At 39.3% G+C, this 24,372-nt stretch overlaps 1 protein-coding gene across 1 annotated transcript in view; it reads left to right on the top strand.

The window, feature by feature from the left end:
- GRB10 (growth factor receptor bound protein 10) overlaps nucleotides 1–24,372 on the top strand; it is a 137,488-nt gene that overhangs the window by 82,522 nt on the left and 30,594 nt on the right. The gene's annotated exons all lie outside the window — the stretch shown is intronic.

Raw genomic sequence — 24,372 nt, 5'->3', positions numbered from 1 at the left:
ATCTCTATCCTACTCCACTTTCTGAGAATCAACCACCTTGTCTTGTGTCAGTCCTTGAGCACATTTAAAGACTAATGCTGAGCTCAAAAGCCTTTATTTTGTAAATTGTGCTGACTTGCATGGAGATGAAAAGATGTGTTGCTCTTCCTGACTATTGGCTTAGAACAGTTCAGTGCTTGAGTACCCAAAAAGATGATGATGTTCTATCACTGCTCAGTTACTTTTTAAGTAGCTGCTACATCTGCTCTACCTGATTAAGACAGTTTGGGTGGACAGTTCAGCTACAAGCAGTTAGACCCTAATGTATACCCTCACATCTTCTGTAGTGCTTTGCATCACTATAAACAGCTGTCTGCTTTCTTTAAAGACACAGTGCATCTGCATTAGTTTTACTCTCTCTCTTACACATAAGACAGAGAACCAAATCGTGCAAAAAACTGAGTTCATCCTGTTGAGGATTTAGCAGGACCTCCTCAGAGGCCTGGGTGCCAGCTAGGTGGAGATGCTGTTTTGCAGAGGCGGTGCTCATCTGACTCTGGGGAGACAAAACAAGGGGCAATTCTGGCACTTGCTGAGAGGACAGCAGTGTAACTGCCTTTCTGAGACAAACTCAAATTGCTGATGAGCCTGTGTTTACCTTTGCAAACATTCCCCAGTTTCAGGGATTCTTTGCTTTATGTTTTACTAATACTAGCCAGGCCACCCTAAGGGTTGCCTTGTAAAGCTTTAAGAACCCTAGGTGTGTCAGTTTTTGATGGAATTTAGAAACTAGTGGTTTAACAGCACATAAACATAAAATTAAACAATCTTTCAATATATGTAGGATGGCTATAAAGATAATAAAAGTAGATTTTTTCTTAAATTTCACTTTAGAATTGTTTTTTAAAAATTAATAAAACGGAAAATTTTGACAAGCCTTTTGAAAGCCTAAAATAAAATATATATATTGCATAGATATGCTTGCTGCTGAAGTTTTTAATCAAAGACAGTTATAGTGGTAAAATCTTTTAGGGTGCAAGATGAGGAAGTAAAGCCTGTTGGACGATAATGGCTTCTTCTGTTGATGCAGATACACTCAGTTTATCAACTGATTTGAGATTAAAAGCACTGGCTCAGGGTGAGGAAAGGGTAGGAAAGTGTTCTTTTCCTCTCTAATGAACTATTTTCCTCTCTTTTACTGAAGGAAGAGGAACAGGACTGAAAAAAACCCTCTAGTTTTAAAGTATTGATGGACAAAAGTAAGAAAAAGAGTAGGTTCAGTTTCTTCATGAAGGAAGAAAACTTTATTTTTAATATCTCAATTTTAAACATGTAGTGTTGGATTAAAAAAATGTCTGTTCAGCCTCATCATAGTGTGTTAGTTGTCTTTTAATCCAGTTCTAGTTCCCATTCAGTGGAGTTTGCTAAAAATGAGTAAAAGATGAGTAACTTAAATGTTATACATCTTTTTCAACTCCATTCCATTAAAAAAAGTAAAGTTTGGGAACTTGAGTAAACTATTCTAGTACATGCTCTTGCTTAGTTAAATATCCATAGAGATAATATGAACTATTGGTTAACAAAATACATGATGAGCTTAGTTAAAGGACTGCAGCAGCACATCTTAATGGCTGACAGTTAGTGAAAATGAACTGTGTTTTCTGAAAAACATACATATGTTAAATGCAAACCAAGGTTAAACATAATGATGCTTAATTTCAGGTTCTTTGCTTGCAGATTATAAACAAGGATTAACGTCGAAGATTGGAATGAGCCATTCTGATTACATGGGATATATGAGGTGTTAGTGAAAAGTAATTCCCTTTGTGCCTCTGGATGGTTTGCGTGTAAATAGGCAAATAGCAGTTCCAGTCAGCAATGCTGCAGCTCTGATACACCTCATGCATGGCATGGAGGAAATGTTGTCTTTGGTCAGCTCGCATCTCAGGGACTTGAGAGGGATCAAAGTTAATGTAGTCTTAGAGGATTTCAGAAAGGAGCAGATACTTTGTTTGCTGACAGTGTAACAGTGTGTGACGGGGTTGTCACTGGGAAGCTGGGATGTCTGATATGACTTCATAAGAAATTAAATGTTAGTGTTGTTCCTCATGGAACAAGTCAAGTCTTTATTTTTTAGTAATTTTAAATTACAACTCTGAAATGATAAAACCTAGTAGGGGTTATGCAAGAAGAATTTAAAGATCCAGTTGTGTTAAACACAGAAGACTCTCATGTCATATCGCCAAGCCTTGGGCATAAAGAAATGCCAGCTCTGTTAAAATTTTACTAAATTAAAACTCTTTTCCAGTATATTGTTCCCTATAGGAAAAGGATGCATGTGTGAATGGAAGAGTGAGTAAAGGAGCTTTCAGGTCATAAAGCTTGACTTACATTTGCAGATGAAAAAATAGATGTTTTTTCTCATATGCAAAATTTTATTCAAGTAGCTGGAGCTTGAGACATACAAATTCTTGAAAAGATTCTTCTGATCCTTTTCCTTATTTTTTTTCATGCAGTTGCCACCATTTTTTTAACAAGCAGTTTGCAACATTGCTTATGCACTGCTCTGCATTTATCTGCTTTTTCTTGGTGCAGCAAAGAAAGGTGGAAGCAGTAAAGCATGAAAAATAGCTGTAATAATCCTTTCTTACCTTTTTCAGTAGACTTTTTTTGTTTTCTAATTATGATGAAGCGTTTTCTTTATCTTACTCAAAGTGCATGTATTTTTGAATAATTTTTTAAAATGTATTTTCTGAGATCTGCTGGGTAATGGTACTGATTTCACCACAGCAGGAAGCAGTATGCCACCTCTAGCTCTGCTGCCAGTCAGGCACTGAATACTGCTTTTAAAGCTGATGGCTTCAGGAGTGTACCGCAGCTGCTCCCCAGAAGACAGAGAACAGTGAGAAATAACGGGTCTTCTGTACTAGCACAAAACTAAAAACACATGTAGGCAAATGGGATAGTCATTTAATGGGAGCATCTATATATCAATCTGGGAGGTAAAACTGGAATGTTAGGCTTATTGAAATCATTGCAGATTTGGATTTTTTTGTTGTTGTTTAATTTGACTCTGGGTAATTTTCTCTGGTTTAGAAAAGCCTAAATTACAAGATTTTGTAGATACCTTTTTTTAAGCACATAGGCAGGTTGACTAACTGGCACATAATTTAGCTGTAAAAGACTTAGAAGAGAAATGAATAACTGTGAACCTAAAGGTTACATTTCAAAGGCTATCCTGCACTGAGCAGTCTCTATGGTGGTGGGGTCTGGGCTAATATGGTTGTATGACCAAACACATCTGGTAGTAGAGGTTAAGAAATTATTCGTACTTAAACAGATATATGCTCCTTGGGAGTTCAGTTCTATGATCCTTTATTACAGTTCTGCAGGTGGAAACAGCCCACTTTGAGCGAAGTTCCACTGTGAGAAACATTAGATGTTGACCTGTTGACAGTGAAGGGTGTATGATTCTGTAAAAATTGGCACCACTTAAGTTTTTAGTAATGTTGTCAACTAGCTGTGAGTACCTGGGCAAAAAGTACCAACTAGCAGTGCTATTGAGTCAGTAGCTACTTCAGCTACTGGTGTGGTGAGCGAGACATCACAGATGTCTTCTGTTCGGAGAAAGTATGACCCCTCAAGTGATAGCTGCCAGAAAGCTCATACGTTCTTGAGTCGAGAGCAGCCATTGTCCATCAGCTTGGGCAGGAGGAGGCTGACAGGAGAGGAGCTGCCTGATCAGTGGATGTGCAAGTGTTTCCTCCTCCATTGTGTGCCTCTGTCCTCTAAGTACCACCTACCTGTCTATTCCTCACCGCGAGCTGGGAGGAACTTCAGCAAGCATCTGAGTGTTTAAGCACTCCTCCTTTCAGTGCTGAGAAGGGCATGTAAAGGTGGGAGCAGAAAGGACATTTTCTGGGTGACACCATGCGTCATTGCAAGACCATTTGCTTTTATTTTTTCTTCTCCTTTTCCCCACATCTTTGTTCATAATGTGCATGCACACCTACAAATACAGGATCATCCCATGTCTGAAGGGGACAGTGATGGAGGGCTGGGAGAAGAGACAGCTGAAAGTTTTTAAAACATCATTTACTTAACAGGATAAATATGTTTGTCTAAGAAAAATGGAAACCAGAAAATTACACCAAACCAAGACCAAACATTTGTCCAGAAGATTGCTAAAAACATCAGACAGCTAGGTTACCACTAATTGAAGTCCATCTTTGTGTTGCTGGTATAAACTAAGAACTGGTTGGTAACTTAGGTTATAATTTCTGGTTGTGTACAAATATTTTGGAAAAAGCATGCAATAATTACATGTAGGTCACTGCAATGCCACGGGATATTAGGCTAAAGTATCTTGTGTGAGTCAATGAAGCTTTCAGCTGTAAAAATAGGGCAAATTTCTCACATCCCCCCTCTATACAGCCCAGGCAAACTTCCAAATGGCAGTTTGATGTACCAAAATTTACTCTCTTCTAGCAAATTAAATTCACAAATGGGTATGAATTAATGCCATTCTTTTTTCCAGATTTAGTTAGCCTTCAAGGGAACTCCCGTAAACAAACTTCTTAGTTTTAATTGGTTTAATTACATGTTACGATTCACATCTTTTAAAATTTTTCTTCCCGTAAAACTTTTATATTGACTCTTTACAAGATGAGGGTGTTGATTTCTGAGAGGCTGTACAAAAATACAAACTTCTGTATAATGAGAACTTCGTGTACAAAGTTAGAATTTGCATGTGTGACAGCAAATTTTGTACTTAATACTGCAGTTGAATAACTTCTAGCAACAAGACATTTTGAAAATAAATACTGATGTCAAGTTGAGTCAACAGGACTTTACTTTCTTTAAACAGGCCAAATACCATAGCTGGATTAATATGGACAGTCTCTTAGGTCCAGGCATTCTCTTGGTCCAACTTTAAAATATGCATTTTCATGGGTATCTGTCATGATATGTCATGTTTTTTCTCCCAAGGCTGTCTTTGAAGCAAGGCTCCTAAGCTAAGTCAATCATACATAGATTGTTCTGTGGCGTGTTTAACTCAGATGACTCTTTTTGAGAAAGTTGCAATTGTGTTTGGGAAAAATTCAGAAGGATCCAAGCCTCTGATTCAGGGCTGTGATCTAACTGTATGAAAACAGGCCTTTGCATTTCCTTGAGTGCCCCTCTCATTTGGAAAAATAACACTTCCCTGAACTAAATGAGCTCGATTTGATGGACAGTATAGGAAACCCGTTGCACTACTTGTTGTCTTGGCCCCTGTGTCATGCGACCATGTTGTCCTGTTACTCCTGAAGAAATCAGGGGGAGTAAGCTCATGTGGTTTTGAAAGTCTCATTTGTTCATTACTGAAGAAGAGAGTAATGAATAACTGAAGACTAACAAGTCTGATGGACTGTGCTAAAGACAGGCAGTCCTCAGTGCTGTAAGTGCTGGGCAACCTGTAGGTCTGCAGGCTCTTCTGCTGGACCCCCATGTGCAGTCTGCCAGGGACCAAAATCAGCAGTGAGTCAAAGCTGCTATTTCTCCTTCTGCCTGTCTGTTACATCAAGAAGCTTGGTGGTAGAAAGAAATGAGTCTCTTTGTTCTTGCTTTTGGAAAGTGCCAGAACAGTAGTTACAGTCCCAACATGAATTACTGGAAATATTAAGGACATCTCACGCTCAAATCCAAAAGTATGTTATTTGTTGGGATTTTTTTGTTTTTAATGACACAAACCTGGCCCTGTTCCCAGGAGCATTTTGGCTCCCTACCCACAAGTGATGCTCCAGCAGTGGGAGTGTGCTGGGAGGAAGGCTGTGTGGTCAGGGCCGGCGGCAGAGCACTGGGGGATGTGTTGCCCAGCCAAGGGTTGTCTGGCATGCTCTGCGGGACAGGACTGGCCTGACCTGAACCTGCCCAGCTGCATGTGTGCTGGTAGCCCCACCGGGTGTTCAGCCACACAGTAACTCTTACAGTTGTTTTAAAATGCTTGTTTACAGTAGTAAGGCCACTGCAATTAACCTTTAGGACTGCCCTGTGTAAATATTGAGCAGTCTGTAGTATATGCTGCAGTAGCTGCATATTAGTGTATTCACACTAGATGCATCGTAGTTATGCATGCCCTTGCACATTTTGTTATGCAACGTTACTCTTGGTATATTAATGGCCCAGTGAGAATATAATTTAGCGACTCTACGCTTTGATCAGGAATTGACAGAATTGAGAAGCTATCAAGCTGAGAGTGCAGGGAAAAATGGGAAAATGTAACATGAGAGAAATTCTAATTCTGTGTCTAGCGAAGCAGGCAGGAGTGGGTTTGGATGTAAACAGTGCAGTAGGGAATTAAAAAAGAACAAACAACTGTGTTGAGTGATTGTAATTATACTGTAAGTGAATGGTTGAGATGAATCAGAGATGTCATAACTTCACACTGATAGCCTTTAAGGAGTCATTCAACATCGTGGGAGTAGCTATGCAGAGTCTGGGCTCTGCTTGCAGTCTGTGCTGTCTGGACTCAAGGTGTGAGTTCAGGTCAGCTTTAAACATTTTGGATAGAAACCTTTTTGGACCTTTGCTAACCAGCAGGACAGACACAAGAAAGCTCCTGCTCATAGGTTAGAGCTTCTGTTGTGTATCCTACCTGACCTTGCGGCATCATGTTGTTGACAGCAGTGGGTAGGGAAGTTGACCACGAGGTCCCTTATGAGGCAAGCTGAGGGAAGTCCTTACAGAGCTGCGCTGGCACCTACCTCTGAGCTGATTGTTCATGGTGATCCCCCAGTGGATGCTGTGGACATATATAGTTCAGGACTGGGAAGATGCCCAATATTTTGCTTGCGTGCTGTCATCTACTTCTAAGGATGGAAGGCAAAGCCAGTGTTTAGTTTGATAATTTCCAAACCATCAGCACAGTGGTTGCTTAAGTATCAGGAGTAATGCTTTTCATTCACAGCAAGAAAAAGGCTTCTTTGGGCTTGCTGTAATTAACCTGGACAGTGAACTGTGCCCATGTTTAAAGTGGAAATACGTTTGAAATGTCTGCCTTCGCTTAGGTGGAGTTTGTGTGTGGACACACAGGGGAAAAATGAACTTGCAGGTTCATTGCCGTGGTAATGGAATGTTTATGCATTGCTCCAGAGCTTGCAGATATGATTTAGTTCCATTTCCTAAACAGAGGGTATGTTAGTTGGAATTCAATAACATTTTTGCATTAGAAGAATACCGCTGAGTTAATTAAATCATTGTGGGATGAGTTTCAATTCTCTGTGCTCTTGATTTATAGTCTCCTTATTGCTATTAAATTATTATTGTATTATTCTTTCCCCTAATAGGAGTGCAGAATTACAGTACTAAAAAGTGATTTTGTTTAATTAATGTAAGCACCTTCAATCTTTGCTTCAGCCTGGCTGTAATCTGAATATCATTTACAAAATTTACATAAAAGCAATTGAGTTTAATCTGGACTTAAAAGGCAAGCCATCACTGATTCAAAAAAGCTACATGTCATGTTTCTCTGTTTGGCATTAGGATTGCTTATTCTCGCCAGTAGCAGACCCTGCTGCTGCCAGGGTTACTGGAGCTGGTTTCTCCTGCTGCATTTCAGGAAGCAACAGAGTCGAAAATATCTTCGTTATGCTTCATGCCATAAGTGTTTGATTTTTTTTTTTTTTTTTTTTTTTTTTTCACCTGGGAGTTTGGATGTGAGATCCCATGTTGAGCATGGGGAACATCAATAAAGCAACTTAGTCTCAGCAGACCTATTACCAGTGAAATCTCATTAACAGCAAAGCAAAAACTATTCTGCAGGTTTTTTGGGGGGGGGGGCTAAAGTGCTGAAAGTGGGAAACACCTTTAAAAGCTGTATTTGTTTCTCACCAAACAGGTGCAACTTTAAAGCGCTCAGATCTTCCCAGTCACCCCTTTTATCTGTCTAGACCTCTTGTCTGGCCAGAGTGAGGAACTGCCCTGCCTCTTGGGGTTATTTAGATACGGACTATGAGGACACTGCTCTACCCTGCATGCCCAGGGTGTGCACCACCCATCCAGACACCTGGGGGAACTGGCCCCACTGGTGCCTGGCACTTGCCAACTGGCCTACGTCTTTGCAGGGGGTATTGGGGTTGCTAACGTGCTCAGCAGCCGCAGAGGGTCCGAGCGCGAGGAAATGGCTTTCCAGCACCGGGAGTAGAAACATCTGTGCTCTGCTGCCTTGCTCTGTGGTGACCTTGCACGTGTTCCTCCTCTCACCTTTTAGGTTCACCTGTAAAATTCACATTTCCCTAACTGCCCCTGCTGGAATAAGTAACAAGAATAGGAAGAAGCCTAAGAAAAAAACATGACTTAAAAGAAACCTAAAAACCAAACGAGGTGCAAAACATGGAAAAGAGAATTCTAAGCTAAACAACAGTGTCCTGACAGTAAAACACCAGGATTAAATTTTACAGAAAATTTGCCCTTGGGCTTCTGTGAGTCATTTTTGAGCTTGTCCTTGCCTGCAAACTGTTAAGAGCAGCTAATTACTCTGAAGTAACTTTCTTGTCAGTGTTGCTGATTATACTTATTTTCCCTATTTCTTACTAAAATCTACTGAAAGCCAGCCAACCACAGTATTTCCAGGCCTTAAAACCAGATTTAGATATTTGCAGCAATTCCCATTCCCCAGGTTTTTGGTTATGGAGAACAAGCTATAGGTGGTATCTTAAAGTGTCAGATATCAGGTAAGAGGCTTTAGCATTGAAAAATACCTGTTGTGCTTCAATCTGAATGCTCTTCCCTGAGTTGTCCCAAACTCCAGAGTACTGTTATGATTAAGTGTTTCAAGTGTCTGTGTGTGTGTGTGTATATATATATATATATGTATATATATATATATGGATATATATAAAAGAAGATCAAAAGATTGCTTGCATACCTTGTAATGGATTTATGAAGCAGCTTGAAAAGAAATAGACATTAATTATGTAAAGATCATCTTTTCCTTCATTAGGCAAAGAACTGAAAGCTAATGTTATAGAAATAACATCTAGTCATGCAAATAAAAACGTGTATTTGATATTGTCAAAGTGTTTTTCTGTATTATATGCTGTTTTGTTCTGTGGTTTTTTTTCCCCATGGCTGACCTTTGAACCTTATTCTTTAACAAACTAGCTTGGAAAAGCTTTGTAAAGCTCGTTCAAGTGAGGCTGAGCCTTGCTTCTTGTGTTACTGCCTTGTCAAATGAGCGTTCTCTGATTGGCAGACTCAAATAATGTCCTGCAAAAAAATGTCCTTGTTATGCTTGATGTTAATGTCATTCCACTTGAAGCAGTTAAAAGGTCCTAAATATATTTGAGAACCTACTATTAATTTCCTCTTTTGTCTGCTTCATGAAAGGAGTCAAAGCTGGGTTTTACTCCTGAATATGGATCCAGTCAATGTTTTAAATCCTATTTGGTGAAAGTTCTGTGTATGCTTTCTGTTTATCTTTGAGCATACTTATCCATCACGATTTACATCCCAGTCTCTTGGGGGGTTTTGGCATGGGGTTATTGGGATTTTTTTGACTGCACAGATGAAAAAGGCAATCTGAATCCCAACTCTTGCATCATCTGCAGAGAGAGGCTGTCATTCCAAGGGGAGTGGAGTGCTCATCAGCTAGGGGGGCAGGAGAACACCACATTCATCTCCAGAGATAGAGAATGTATATTTCTCACCATTTGTACAGTGTGACACATTTCTTAATATTTTCTAAGATATTAATAAGAAGCGAAAATCAGGAGGCAGCCAGCTATATTTGTGCAAATGTACCTTCCGTGTAATTTCCCTTTGCTCTCAGTGAACATTTAGTTCTGCGTTATATTGCATGCAAGTTACAAATGAGCATTTGCTTACAGGCTAATTAAGCATAGCTTAGAGCAGTACTTAATTGCAATACTTCAAGCAATACAGAGGAACTTCAAGCTGATCTGGCTAACAAGAAATTAACTTTTGTGCTCTGCCCAAGGTTGTGCTAGCTGCTGTGTCTGTAGGGTTTCATTACCGCTTTCCCTTTCTTACGTGCATGAACTAGCACTTGGGCAATCTCCAGAAGTCATTTTTTGTCTAGGAGAAACCTTAACGATTCAAACTATAGCAGGAAATTCTTCAAGAAGTGAGACAGGGTGGTGTCATGATGGAGTCTTTCAGTGGGTAGGGAAATTGCTTGTGCAGCAGATGATGGCTTTGAGTGTCTCTAGCAGTTCATTCATAGAACAGATGTCCAAATGGATCTAAGTTGAAAGACTGCTGTGTTGATGTGTAACCATTAAAATGAAAGAGCTGAATGAACTTTATAGAAAGCTTTCTATATGTTACTTTTATCCCTTAAATAAATAAATAATCTGAAGATGGTTAAATAAATTTTACAGCCCTGTAAACATGCTCCCATCAGTTTTTCCTCTTTGCGTCTTCCTCAAGCCCTCTCTTAACATACAGCTGTAAAAGCTGTGGTGGTTAACGGATTCTTGTCTAGCAAAATGGTTGGGGATGATGTGCATGCAAAAGGGCTTGTTCTTCCCCTGAGCCAGAGTCTTGGAAGTGCTAATTGTCCTATGTTCAAATAGCAACCATTAAGAAAGGGGACACCCTACTAAAATTCTGGTGAAAATAATATTTTTTTAAAAGTTTAAGTGCTAGACATGATTCACAGTGATTGTATTTGTTTATGAGTTTGCAGAAACGTCTGCTTTCTACATAATTTAGTTCATCCCTACTACAATTATGTCTTTTCTGAATGTTAACTGCAAAATAATCTGGAGGTAAAATTTACCGACAATATCTGAGTATGAGGACTGAGGGGGTATAGAGGAATTAGTTGCTTTTCTTGGTGGACTGTTTAGTTACTCTATTTTAAAATCTGTAAATTTAGGGAAGTAGAAACTAAATTTTTTTTTCTCTTAAATTGTTTGATAATATTTAATAGAATTTTAAGCCAGTAAGGTCTCACCGAGTTCAAGAAATACATTAGAAATAATTGAAGAGAAGGTATTTAAAGACTGAGTTAATAGGAACTTAAGTTCCTTGGCTTAGACTTGTTTGTTAATGCAGAACTCTGACTCTGATATGAAAGGATTTTGTCCATTATTTGTGTACAAACCCACTTCTGTCGATGCGAAACACGGCTAGTTTTCCCGCAGTGACTTAGCAGACCTTTTGAAAGGTTGTTGAAAGAGTATTTCTTTATGCCAAATGATTCTTTTTCACTCCAACCATAATAAAATATTTTGGGGAAGAACATATTTGACTTTGCATAACATGGTTGCAAGTTAGGTTTGTATGCTGCAGCTGAACTACCAATATCTGGAATTAAGTACCTGTATTGATTGCATATTGAATTGTAAAAGATGTGCATTAATACAAGACAAACTTGGAAGTCTTTATAACAGACAAGCAGTAGGAATGGCCATGCTTTTCATATTATTTGCTATTCAGTAGCTTTTTATTCTGCTGGGAAGTGGCATGTAGACTAATGAACATACCCAGCATAGTTGTTTTTCCCAGCTATAGGCAGCCCATTTTCGAATCTTAGCTTGCAAGAAGTGGATATGAATAATTTTGCAGGAGAATACAGGGATTTCTTGCTGAAGATAATCTTCATTTTTTTGTGTCTGACTTGGTATCGTGAATGGTTCTATCAGCGGTTGGCTCGAACTCAGTGTAGAAGTCGCACATAAGCTCTGGCACAGAGTTGGCTTTAATCACGCTTAGGTTATCATACCCCTGCTGTCAGATTAATTTGAGATAATGTGATAGTCCCAGTCTTTTACTGTTCTTCTGCTCACAGACCTCTTCAGGTAGCTTCTTGCTTCATGTTAAAAACAACTTAACAGCAAGTGCTATTTTGGGAAGGTGTTGCATTCCACATTTTGCTTGATTAGTCTCCTGTCTGACCAAGGGACCTTTGAGTGTGCTCTGCTCTTTCCCACCCAAAGTTAGGTTGCTCCATGCAGAGATAAAAATTTCAGGGATAAAAATTGTGTCTTTTTGTCTCACTGTGAAAAACTACAGTAAGTAGTACCACTACTGAGCAAGTCTTAGGTAATACTTTTTTACATTCCCTGGTCTCTTTATCATTATATGTAATATTAGGCACTACTTACTGTATTTCTTCACAGTGTCAAGAAATGTGATCACAAATCCCAACCAAGGCTGTTTAAAGGTGAACTACGGTTATACAAAAATAACATCTCTTATTTAGGTTGCTTGTTTGGGTATCTCCAGTCAGTAGTGAGAGTACCACATTTTGAGTACATTCATGGCATCTTAGGGTAGCAAAACTACAGGTGATAAATTGCACTGAAGTGTCTCTTTCCCTTCCACTGACTGCAGTAGGAACCTGAATGATTAGTGAAGACCAGATGTGCTTTAACTGAGGTAGCTAGTGACAGCTGAAATGATTACCACTGTGTGTAGCTTGGGTGGAATGCAAACCTAACCTTGCACTAGGTAGTGATCTGTGATGGAGAAGATCTTTTCCTTCCCCTAAGTTACCAAGCTGTTTTATTAGGCCCAAATCTGGCTTTGTTTCTGAGTGGGAATTTTTTGTTGATCATTCACCTGACTGGACAACCTCATCAGTTACTCCCGCTAGAAGAAACAGCGGAGTTGGTTTATCTAGAGAGATGCTGGCAGCTTCGGGGCTGATTTTTTTTTTTTTTTTTTCCCCATCATCTGTTAAGGGTCTGTGAAAAATGATTAGTTTCTAACCGCATTCTTGTTGTGCAAATTAAAGGCAGTGCTCTTCCACATGTCTCCTTAGAGTTTTAACTTCAGTGTTCAGACATCTGAGGTAGTAAATTTCAACAGATGAACATAGATAAGATTTGAGGAGGGAATACAGACTTTAAAGGACAGGTACTTTTAGGCATTGGTACTTGATACATGATAGTGATGCCAATTCTTGAAATTTTTTTTGAGGAACAAATGGGTATCTGGGACGGGCAGGGAATACCTCTTCAAGAGGCAGTAAGCCCATAGGGGACGGTAGTAGCATGAGTTTCTAAGAGGGTTGTGGAATTGAACCACCATTTCAGGAGGTAAATGACCTCTGATTTGCCAGCTGATTTTGTACAAGGCAAAGGTACCCTCAGGTCTTGTTTTGAGGAGAAGAAAACCAAATGCAACAAATGTTGGTTTGTGAAGAAGAGGGGTAATTTCCACAAATTATCTTCACAGTGACAATCAAAGTCATTAGCATGTCTCTCTGTTTTAGTTAAAAAAGCTAAATTTGTCATCTCAAGGTGATTTCCACATTGAACTCTAAAGTGAAGCTACCTGGTAATTTATCTAATCCAGTCTGTACACATGGAAAATACAGAGAGTCTTTACAGAGAAGGTTAAGCCATTAGGTTTAACCCGGTACTGTCTGTTGAAGGGAAATGCCTCCTATGAGACTTAGAACAGGATGCCCCTTCTCACTTTATCTTTAAACACAGTTTTCATGGTATAGCTTGAGTAAGTTCATGCACTAGCTATTTTGTTACGCTTTAAGAAGTGAAATTTGTAAGAGTGTATAGGTTGGCAAAGCCTCAGCTAATGTGAGCCAAGCAAACTTGGGTTGTTTTCTGTACAGCTGGGTGCACTGAAAGAAGAACCTGCAGAACTCTGGCAACAAACCCACAAAACCACTTATTTCTTACAAGTTACACTTTGGGTCTGATCAGTGTCTGTTATGTTGAAGGGTGTATGAGCAACAGTTGAACTGAAAATAGTTTCAGTACAGAGTATTTTTTTGTTAATACCCTGCAGCTAGCCAAAAATTTTTACTTTTGCCATGTGTAATCTTGTGCAACAAGATGGGGGAGCTGTGGAAGAAGCAAATGTTGTGACACTTTTCTACACTGTACAAAAGGCAAGATAGATTTTTCTCCAATAAGAAACCTTATGGTGGTTATGCTAAGCCACCATCCGATGACACAACCTTCTGAAGCTGGAAAAGGCAATAAAGTTTTTCTCATGTATAATTGTATCTATGTGATTGAATAAAGAGTGACATTTGCTGAGTTTGTCAGATTTGTGTTGTACGCAGTTAGAAATGCAGTAATAATTATTAATAGCTAATAATAATAATTATTGCCAGTTAAATTATTGATGCAGTAGGTTTTAAATGGACACTTTTTACTTCAAAATAAATTAGTTTTGAAGTGTAAACTATGTGCTATGTATTTAACCTAAGAAATGCTATATGGTGATTGAATGAAAGAAGCAGGTGTTGGTAGTTTGAAATCTATAGAATGAAATCTGCATGTATGTTACTAGTTCAGATAATGAAAGACCGCAGTATACATACAGTCTAAAGCTAGTGGATCTTAGTATTCAGGTTCATACTAAAATGAAGGGGGTGGGGTGGGAAATAGAATAACACTGTTTACATTCATATATATTTATTTATTGTGTAAAGTTTTGTCTAGAAGGGACTATTAAATTATTATGCTGCCCAGGATCCTAAATTGAGATGTTTACATGTCCTCTGTTAGATGTTGATCTAAGTTGTACTTTTGCCCTTTAAGCCTAGCTTCCTTAAAGTTGTTCTTATATAGCTGGGTCTGTTTGCCAAGTGCACAACATCTTTTTAAAAATGTTTTATTTTGGATGGGAATGGAATTAACTCACTCATGGAAATAGAAACTTCAGAATAAGAAAGATGTCCAAAGGTTGATCTACCTTCTGCCAGTCAATCTGGAAAAAAAAATGAGCTTGTGAAAAGGCAAAATAAACCTGACATCAGTGCCTTTGCATTCTCTTTCAGCTTCTCTGTGGTTCAGTTTAAGAAGGCTTCAATGACCTAGATTTTTCTCAGCATAATTCTTGAAGATCCATGATGTAAATACAGAGCCATCAAAATCCTTTTAAAAATTGTCATTTGTGCCAGGATGAAAATAAAGTTACTGGTGTCTTTGCATGGTGGATTTCTTTAACTTGTTGCCAATAATTTAGGGAGAGGGGGAAGGGTAAGAAGGGAGAATGCTTGAAGGTAATGACTGCTATGCATTATCTGTAATAGTCAACTCCGGTGTCATTGCCTTTCTGATTCTTGGAAGTGGTCGATTTCTCCACAATCAGCTACAGTAGTAAGGCCACTGTTAAAAGATTTTCTGTTTAATAACATGCTGAACTGGTTTCTAGGGAGTGCCTGTTGTCTTAAAGAAAAGATTCACCCAATATTTGGTCTTTTCCTCTGGGGGGATCTTTTTCATATTCATTTGCCTATGCTAAACAAAGTAACTAGGTATGTGAGTTATTTGAATGTAAATGTCTTTCTAATACAGCTAATTATTTTAAATGTTTAATGGAAGCCTCCTGAAAATTGTTGCATAAACTTTTCAATTAGGGAGAAGGCTTGTTGATTGCATTTGTGCAAGATGCTTAATTGGGTGGACAATACAGAATAAATACATTTGGAAATTATCTCAGATTACCTACTTTTAGGAGGATGCTTATAGGGAGGAGAAAGCTTTGCTTCCAATCAAGTTCAAAGATAAAATAGCTTAATTGGAAGCTGACTGTGCCTTGACAGCTTCAGAGCAGCAGTGACTTCCATGTAAAATAATCTGAAGCAGATGCTGAATGAAGAAGTAGCATTTTCTTTCATGCAAGCTTTGGCATCAAATCTCTAGCATTATGTTATCTAGTTCTATATCAGGAAGCATTTTTTAAATTGTGACATTGGTTTCAGCACACTACCTCATATTTAGACTTAGAGAGTTAAATTCATCAGCCTTTGACAAATGGACTTGAAGTGTTTCTGAAAGATTTAACTTAAAGGGAACTTTGAAGCACTGTGGCATGGCTTGGGAAAATACTGATGAAAGATTGTAGCAAAAGACCCATTTGGAGTTCCTAAACTATGATCAGACTTCACTAGAATTTTTTTATGCTTTTAGTTAATATCGTGGTATTTATGTAACTCTGAACTATTTGTATAAGAGATTACAGGCTAGAGAAACAGACTGCCAGAAACCTCACGAAATTTAACAAGGGCCAATGCAAAGTCCTGCACTTGGGGAGGAACAACCCCCAGGCACCAGTACATGCTGGGGACCACCCATCTGGAAAGCAGCTTGGCAGAAGACCTTGGAGGTCCTGGTGAACACCAGGTTGAACGTGAAACAGTATTATGCCCTTGATGCAAAAAAGGCTGAAGATATCCCGGGCTGCCATAGGCAGAGCATTGCCAGCAGGTCCAGGGAGGTGATTCTTTGCCTTTATTCAGGCTACACCTGGAGTGCTGGGTCCAGTTCTGGGCTCTCCTGTACAAAAGAGACATGGACATAGCAGAGAGAGTCCAACAGAGCCATGGAGATGATTAAGGGACTGGAGCATCTCTCCCATGAAAAAGGGTTGAAAGAGCTGGGACTGTTTAGCCTAGAGGAAACAAAGCTTGGGGGCATCTTATGAATGTGTATAAATACCTGAAAGGAGGGTGCAAAGAGGACAGAGCAACAGGCACAAACTGAAATACAGGAGGTACTCTCTGAACATTAGGCAACACTCCTAACTATGAGTGTGACCAATGGTACAGGTTGCCCAGTGAGGTTGTGAAATCTCCATCCTTGGAGATATTCCAAAGCTGTCTGAATGTTGTCCCAGGCAACAGGCTTTAGGTGACCCTGCTTGAGCAGCGGCAATGGACCAGATGACCTTCAGAGGTCCCTTCCACCATCAACCCTTTTGTGATCCTGTGATCATTCTAAACTTTTACAAGGGAAATAAAAAGTTAAAGACATTATTATTTTGAAGTATATAATCTCTGTGTTATATCTTAATATTAAGTTTGGAATTATGAGGATAAAGCTTACTGTTAACTCATTTATAACTACAGAGTTCTAAGAAGAGTAATCTGTTTACTTGCCTAGTCTGTGCTGGCATTATCAATATAATCTATTCGAACATATTGTAAGAAATCTGTTAAAATTTACTTTATGAGGGGATTTCTGTGTTGAATGTTTGAATCTTATTTGACTGTTAACAATACTGAAATTAAGCAATGGCAATCAAAGTATACCTAAATATCTGTTCTACTTCATGCCTCAGCAAAAATAGAGGAGCCAGTCATCTGATTTATAAATGCTGAGAAGAGACAAGAGCGGTTAGAAGATGATCTGTTCTCATGGGAAATCCTCAGCCTTGGAGGCACTGAAAATGAAATCACTCAAATGCTTATTCAACTAATCATTAGGGATAGTACAGCTTTAGAATAAAAGATTACCAGTTGGGGGGGAAAAAAAAAAAAAGATGGAAAACATTTAAGGGCTGTGAAAACAGGTTTATATGATTCAGTGAAGCTTTGCACTGAAATCTGTTAGAGCAGTGACAGTAGAATACTGATAATGATGTATCCACAAAGGTGAAAGCCTGGTCTTGGGAGTATGATGTGAATCGCTGAGGGGGGGAGGGTGCATTACTGTCAGGGTAAGAGGAGCTGCTTTCAAAGCAGGTAGCTGCGTTGGTGAGCAATACAAAGCAATACTTAGATCTCTGTACTGTGACCTGAGATGGGAGATGCAGAGTGCTGACGTGTCAGTCTTCAGGAATGGTCTAAGGAGAGGAGTTGCAAGAGAGGAAGGATGAAGTATTATGTGATATTTCAAATGAGGCTGCTGAAAGCAGTGAGAACATGAGAAAGAAAAGCCTGTTACTGTTCAGAGACAGTTATGTGGCCACAGGTCCTTTAAAGCAACTTGTGTGCATGTCTGATGAACATCTTATTCATTGTAGCTTTAGCAAAGTAACCTTTTTAGAAGTTGGAATGAAGTCTGCAGACTTCCAGCTGAATAATACCATCTATAATGAGCTAGCTAACTACTTCACTTTTGAGCCACTGCTGCTCCAGGAATTACTGCTTGGAAACCTCGGTACACCTAGATGATAGGGGAGAGCTTCCAGAGGACATTGTAGTGAGAAAGATTGTATAGACGACCGTTTAGTTGCCTTTGTTTCTCAGCTTTTGGTAAAAACTAGTTGAATCCTTTCAGTTCCTAATAGGCTGTGTTCAGATACTAAGCTCTCTGTTTCTATAATGTCATGGATTGCTTGTTCGGCATCTTTTTAATTAGTGACATTTTATTTAGTCCAAATTAAATATGCCAGATGTAGCTGATTTAGTGGCTAACAATGATGAGTGAGGGGAGGGAGGGAAAGCTAACATTATATAGCCGTCTGTTCTCAGTGTTCTCAGGGAAGTTGGTGATGGTGTGGTTTGTTTTTTTTTTATTTCTAGTTCCACAAGAGAAGTTGGAGTGGTAACCATGGCAGCAGGGAATTTGTCCCTGTAAGCTAAGCAAAGGGTTGGGTTGTGTGGGTTTTTTTGTGTTTGTTTTTTTGTTTGTGATGCCCCTCCTAGGAGGAAGGGGTGTGCAAAAAATAGTCTTGAGCAAGCCCTGGAGAGAGGACTGGGAAATAGATAACTCCACAGCAAGTGCTTCTAACTTAAAACTCATGAGTTGGTCCTGCTGTAGCATGCACGGATGGATAGGTGCAGCAGTGAATCAGAGCAGCGAGAGATGTGAAAAATTTCTTGGTAACTTGGATCTCTGCACTAGGTGTTTCGGGGTGGGTTGATTAGACGCTGTATACTAATAACTCTTTTGTATGTTTGTCTTCGGGTTCTTGCCAATATTTTTCTCACTTTTTTCCTACTGAAAATGGGCAATTCTTAGCAGGTTGGAAGAGAGTGAGATTTACGTGGGGCTAGAGAGAATATCCAGCTTAGTCATGATGACGTAACTCCAGATTTTGTGTCAGCCGTGGAAACTTTTGATACATCATTCTTCTTGTATTTGAAGAAAACCATTGTTTTCCTCTGATACCTAAATTTACGAAAAATTAAACAGCAGAGCAGTTTTCTATTAAAGCAATTACTGAAAATGAGAATTGTACATGGTTTGGGGAGAAGATAATGTGAGCCCTCTTCTCCCATTGACATAACTTTTCCTGGGCAAAGATCTGCGGGGGGTTAATTCTGGCCACACAATTGATGCGTGCACAGTTGCACAGAAGTACTCTTCCAATGCGAGCAGCTCTGTTAAAAGCATTTATTGTGTGCGTGTGACAAACTGACCCATAAAACATCCTGAACGTTGCAGGCAGCAACAATTAGCTGATACTCGCTGCTTGAAATCACCAGCTTCCAGAGCCGGTAGCTTGGGAGACGGAAAGTTAAGGAATATTGCTGAATACTGTACAGGGAGGAGGCAGCTGATGGCTGGACATTAAGGATGCTTTGCCATGCTGCTGTAGTTAAGCCTGTCACCCACTTGTTATAAAGCACCCCTCTTTTATTGTCAGAGGAGTATGAACTCAGGCTTACTGGGAAAACCTATTGTGGGTTGCAACTGATGCTATCAGAGTGCGGTAAATTTATATTTCGAAGGTGTGCTTTAACTTTTGGGATTTCAGCATAGAGGGGCCATTAGGCTGCGAGTTTCATAGTGTATTTGTACTTCAGGTTCCCATCATTAAACGATCATCCTTCCTTGAGTGTCTGGAGGTTATAGCCAGTGTTAGTTAGTTGTCTTTCTCCATGTTTTGCTTTTTTTTCCATTAGTTACCATTACCTTTTTCACTGCCCTAAGTTGCTCTCATCTTCATGTTTTCCCACTTTGGTTGGTTGAAGCCCTGTATTGTGTATCTATCTGATATACCATACTTGATTCTTCTCTGATCAAGCTATGTATATTAAGTTTGTATAGCTTTTCCTTAAAAGTTGAATTTTTTGTTTTAGTTTCCAGCTCCCCTTTCTCTCCCGGGAGCTCTGACATAACTGCCTGGTCTGGGTTGTCAGTGTTGGTTTATTGGGATGTGGAGGGGAATAAAGGGACTCTTGTAAAGACTGATAATTGATTTTGGTTTGGGTGTTTTTTGTTTGGGTTTGTTTGTTGTTTTTTTTTTTAATCTAGTGCACCTCTATGCATGCTGTGAAAATTTATAATCCTGCAGTTGTCAACTCTGTCAAGATTTGTCAGATCCAGGAGCTGGGGCTTCAGCTAAGAACCTGTTTTCATTCATTTTTTAAATTTACTTTAGCCTTTGGGGCTGTAGAGAATACCTTAGGAACTCTGTACTTGCAAGCACCAGGGAACAAACTCGCAAGTCCTTAAGTCTTTGGTTTTTTCACTCCTTGTGATTACTTCTTTTGGGAGGAGGGAGGAAGAAATAAAAGCAGGAGGAGAGTATATCTCTGTCTTCCTTTGTATTGAATTCTAAGTTTGTAATTTCTGTCCAGTTTTGAGTCTTATGCTTGCTTAGATTCCTTTGCTACGAGACTAGGTAAATTGGATTGCAGTTGTTCAAGACAAATTTCATAACTACCGGTTCTTAAAATGATGTGTTTGTTTTGTCATGTCTGGACATTCCAAATACAGCTTATTTGGCATTGTCCCTGATTGCTGGGCTTGTTGTTTTATTTTATTTCTGTTATTATATCAACCACAGTCAAAAATCCCAATGTACCATTATATCAGATAAGAGACAGTCACTGCCCCAAAGGCTTTTCCCATGCATTAAAAATGCACATATCTTCAATTCCTAATCCTCAGTTTCCAAAGGCACCTTTGAAAGTGGTCTCTGATCCCCTTCCTAATAATACGCAGCTGGACTGTTGCATGCAAATGGAGGGCTGGAGCCGAGTCTTAACTACGTATACAACCCTTAATGGCATTCGTATTTGCTACTCCATAACCTCTCTGTTCCTTTCCCCTCAGAAAAGCATGTAAGGGAAGGGGAATTTTGTGGACTACTCATGTAGAAGTTGTAGTTGGACAATAGTAAATCAGAGCGAGAAGCCAATTGTACATTGCCAGACCCTATGCTGAAATGGCTTTCTGGCTCATAGGGTGGCCTGGGCACTCAGATGGCAAGTGTCTTAGCTGCAGTTGTTGCAGCGTCCTACTGGGGAAGAAGGACTTGTCCATCTTCAGGACCTGCACCATTTTTCTAAATCCTGTGGGAAGCTGTTCCCTGGAGCCTTGTTGCACTGTCTGCCAAACTTCAAATTAATGTGGTTCTTGTGGTTGAAAGCCTGTACAGCAAGGAAGATGTGGTAATAATTCCTTTTCTGCAGAGTAATTTATAATGGCAAAACAATTTAAAATACTCAGTAACTAGCTTGGTTACTTAAGAATTTTAATCAAGAAATTGTTATGGTTTTTCTTTGTATTACCCTTTCTGGAGTTGTTAGTGACTTAAATTGTATTTGCAAGAATTCTTCTACTAAACCTTTCCCCTGGAGCAAATTCAGACAATAAATAATGCATTCTGTAAGCATAGCTGAGGAAGATTGCAAACTATCTAGGGATAAATTGCACAATAAAATATATGAAAGATAAAGGTTAATGCCAGCAACACCACTTAATGTCTTTCATTACATAATGAAAGGAGTGTAACAGTGCCTGTAACTATCTTTTTTTCCATACATAAAGGATCTTGAAACTAGAAAGGATTTTAGCATGAAAAGCAATTGCTGTTGGGAGGAGCTGTGTGGAGAGAAGGGAGCTCATTTACAGACTTACAATCAAAACTAATGGTAAATGCTGGGTGGGAGAGGATGAAGGCAAAGAAGATGATGTAAGCTGTCGGTGCAGTAAGCACGGGAAGAGTCTGGACCCCCAGATTCGGGACTGGGTGAGCTGGCTGTTGCTGGGCTGCCTTCCCACTGGTGTGGACTGGTACTGTGTCAAAGCCTATCCAGACTGCTTCCCAAGCTTTCTCTTCCAGCATCCTGCAAACACCCAGAAGCTTCAGCAAAATTCATAAAGGCCTGTTGTTAAAAAATCTTAAAAGGATTGAAAATTAGTCTTTCTCCTTTCTTTTACCTAAAAATGAGAGGCAAGCAAGGAATCAAGCAGGAAGACATGAATGTCAACTGATTTATCTGAACATGAGCATTGAACCAAAGTTGGAAAGAATGAAACAGCTTTTGGGGATACTGTCACAAAATCAGTGTGTTGTCTAGGCATGGATCACTTAAAATGCATTCTACTATTTATTTGTAAGATATGGAAATTATAGGATAGCAGCTTACAATTTCCAAATCTTCAGCCTCTAAGTGAGCACATGTTGGAATAAATCTTTTGTTCACGCAGGCAATGATTATGTCTTGAAAACATGCTCCATACAGTCTTTTCTTAAAAGTACATTACACAGTTCACACCTTTGTAAGTAAACAGATGAGGTTTTTTGAAGAAGCTTCAATGCAGCTGCTATAGAATCCCAAGCCTACAGAGAGGCATCAGTACTTTAAGTTTTGAGAAGACAAACAGATAATGAGTATAGACCTCCTCTAGTGTCTCCATAACAAATAGCCATTTTCACATGTAGTTTTGAAAGAGAGGAGGAAAAGCTTCGGCTTGTTTTTACAATATTTGAGTTTTAAACTTTAATAGTACCCCAAATGTGCTCATTGTATGTGTTTTTTCAAATGTGGTTTGGGCATATGCAACATCACACACTTTGCTTAATTTTTTTTTTTTAAGCTCAAGTGTCAACAGTTGCAGTGTGTAATTATGCCAATAGCGCAGAGAGACATGTTTGCTTGATTAGTCACCACGGCCTGAATTCAGCCAATATAGCTTACGGCATCCAGCTGAAGTCCAGAGTCAGGAGCCTATATTCCCTCTGCAGCTCGCAGAGACACACAAATGCCTTTGGCATGTGCTTTAGATCTAAAGTTATCCCATCTCTCTCCCTTAGATTCAGATGAAATTTAACTCTCTAAAATTACCTGGGGTGAACGTGGACCTGGGCATTCGTATGTGATGGGTTTGGAAGTGCTAACCCTCCAAATACAGATGCTGACTTGATCCTGTCCTGTCCTTCTCTACCCATGGTGCTGTGATTCCCAAAACCTATCTCGCTGGTATGACCCTCATGGAGTTCATGACTTCAGCACTGGTTCATGACTTCACCACTGAACATTTCATGATACTGTGATTCCCCTTTGAGTCAAGTTACTCCTCTGACTCTTGGAAATGAGTTTAAAATTCAGTAGCCCAGCAGAGAGGGGCAGAATCAGGGTTTTGTAACATGGTCAACTTAAGTCGTCTTTTTTTTTTTTTTAAGGTTGCTGTTCTGAATATGAAAGTCAAAGAGTAAGATCTTGATCTTACAGTTGTTCTCCTTTGTTGTTCGTAGGCTTTCAAATGTGTACCTAAATATAGTATATGCCAGAGGAGAGAGTTAATGTTGCTATGAGAACCTTAACCTCAGCATTTCCTAGGGTTTTATGTTTATATGTAGGAAAAATATGCAATGATCAAATAACTCACAGTTGTTTTTCTCTTATAAGGAAGTATTGTCTGATGCCTTGTATATAAGTGATCCTATCTGCAATGTATTGCTGCTACTGCTGCTGTTTGAAGAGCTTTTTTCCTGCACGAGCTGTGCAACAGAGGAGGCAAAAAGAGCTGTCGGGTTGACCTATATATTTATTTCATTGCAGCACTTGAAATTCCCATGTCTTATAATGCTGCCTTAATGCTGCTGGGTAAGTAAGGGGGGACTGGCAGGTGCTCCAGTGTGTAGATGTTGAGGGAGTTGCTTGCCTGTCAGGTGTGCACAGAGCGTGCTTAGAGGCTTTTCTTATCAAAGGTTTACAACTTTATGAAGCAAACCCTTCCTTTTTTTGTTACCTCTTCAGCTAGGCAAATAGCAGTTCAAGGGTAACCTGCATGCAGAGCTTGAGTCTTCAGTATCTTTGAGTCCTCCAGGGACACTGACTCTGCTCTTGTGAGCCCATGAGCTTTGAGTATAGAAAGCTTTTGGAAAAATGATCAAAACAGGGTCCCAGTGAAAACAGCAAGTACCTGCCTGGTGCATAGGTGCCTTCTGCAATAAATCACTCCTGCTTGCACAAGGTACATGCATTTCAATTCAGTTTTCTTTCTATTTACATCACTGATGGTACGGTTCTCGTGTCTGAATAATCTTGATGAGTGAAATCAGAGGGTGAAAGTCAAAATTTGCTGGACTGATTTTCAGTTTTTACAGCTCTTGGTAACGACTCTTCAGTGTATTTTAATGGCTTTCTGTGATGTCTCTGATCTTCATCTCTTATAAAAGGAAACTCTTGGAGAACTAGTGTACTGAAACCTTTTATCTATTAGATTTCAGTCAGAGGTACTCTCTCCTTATACTTAGTTTGGAATCATATTCCAGGATAACAAAGGTTGTTTTGCACTGATACAAATTACACCATGATTCATTTCAGTTTGTAGAATGCAAATTTGGATCTGTTTGTTGCTGAAGACTTTCAGCATAACGTCATTTAAAAGTGTGAATTTTTATGATAATTGTATACAGTCATAAGTTTTCTTTTGCAGAAAAAGGAAAAAAATAGCACAAATAGAGAAGTGGAGAAGCAGCAATGTGACCGTGACACGGGGG

This window comes from Athene cunicularia (assembly GCF_003259725.1).
Source record: "Athene cunicularia isolate RWA chromosome 2 unlocalized genomic scaffold, athCun1 chr2_part1, whole genome shotgun sequence".
In the NCBI taxonomy this organism is placed as follows: domain Eukaryota; kingdom Metazoa; phylum Chordata; class Aves; order Strigiformes; family Strigidae; genus Athene; species Athene cunicularia.
This window is presented reverse-complemented; position numbering and strand designations above follow the sequence as displayed.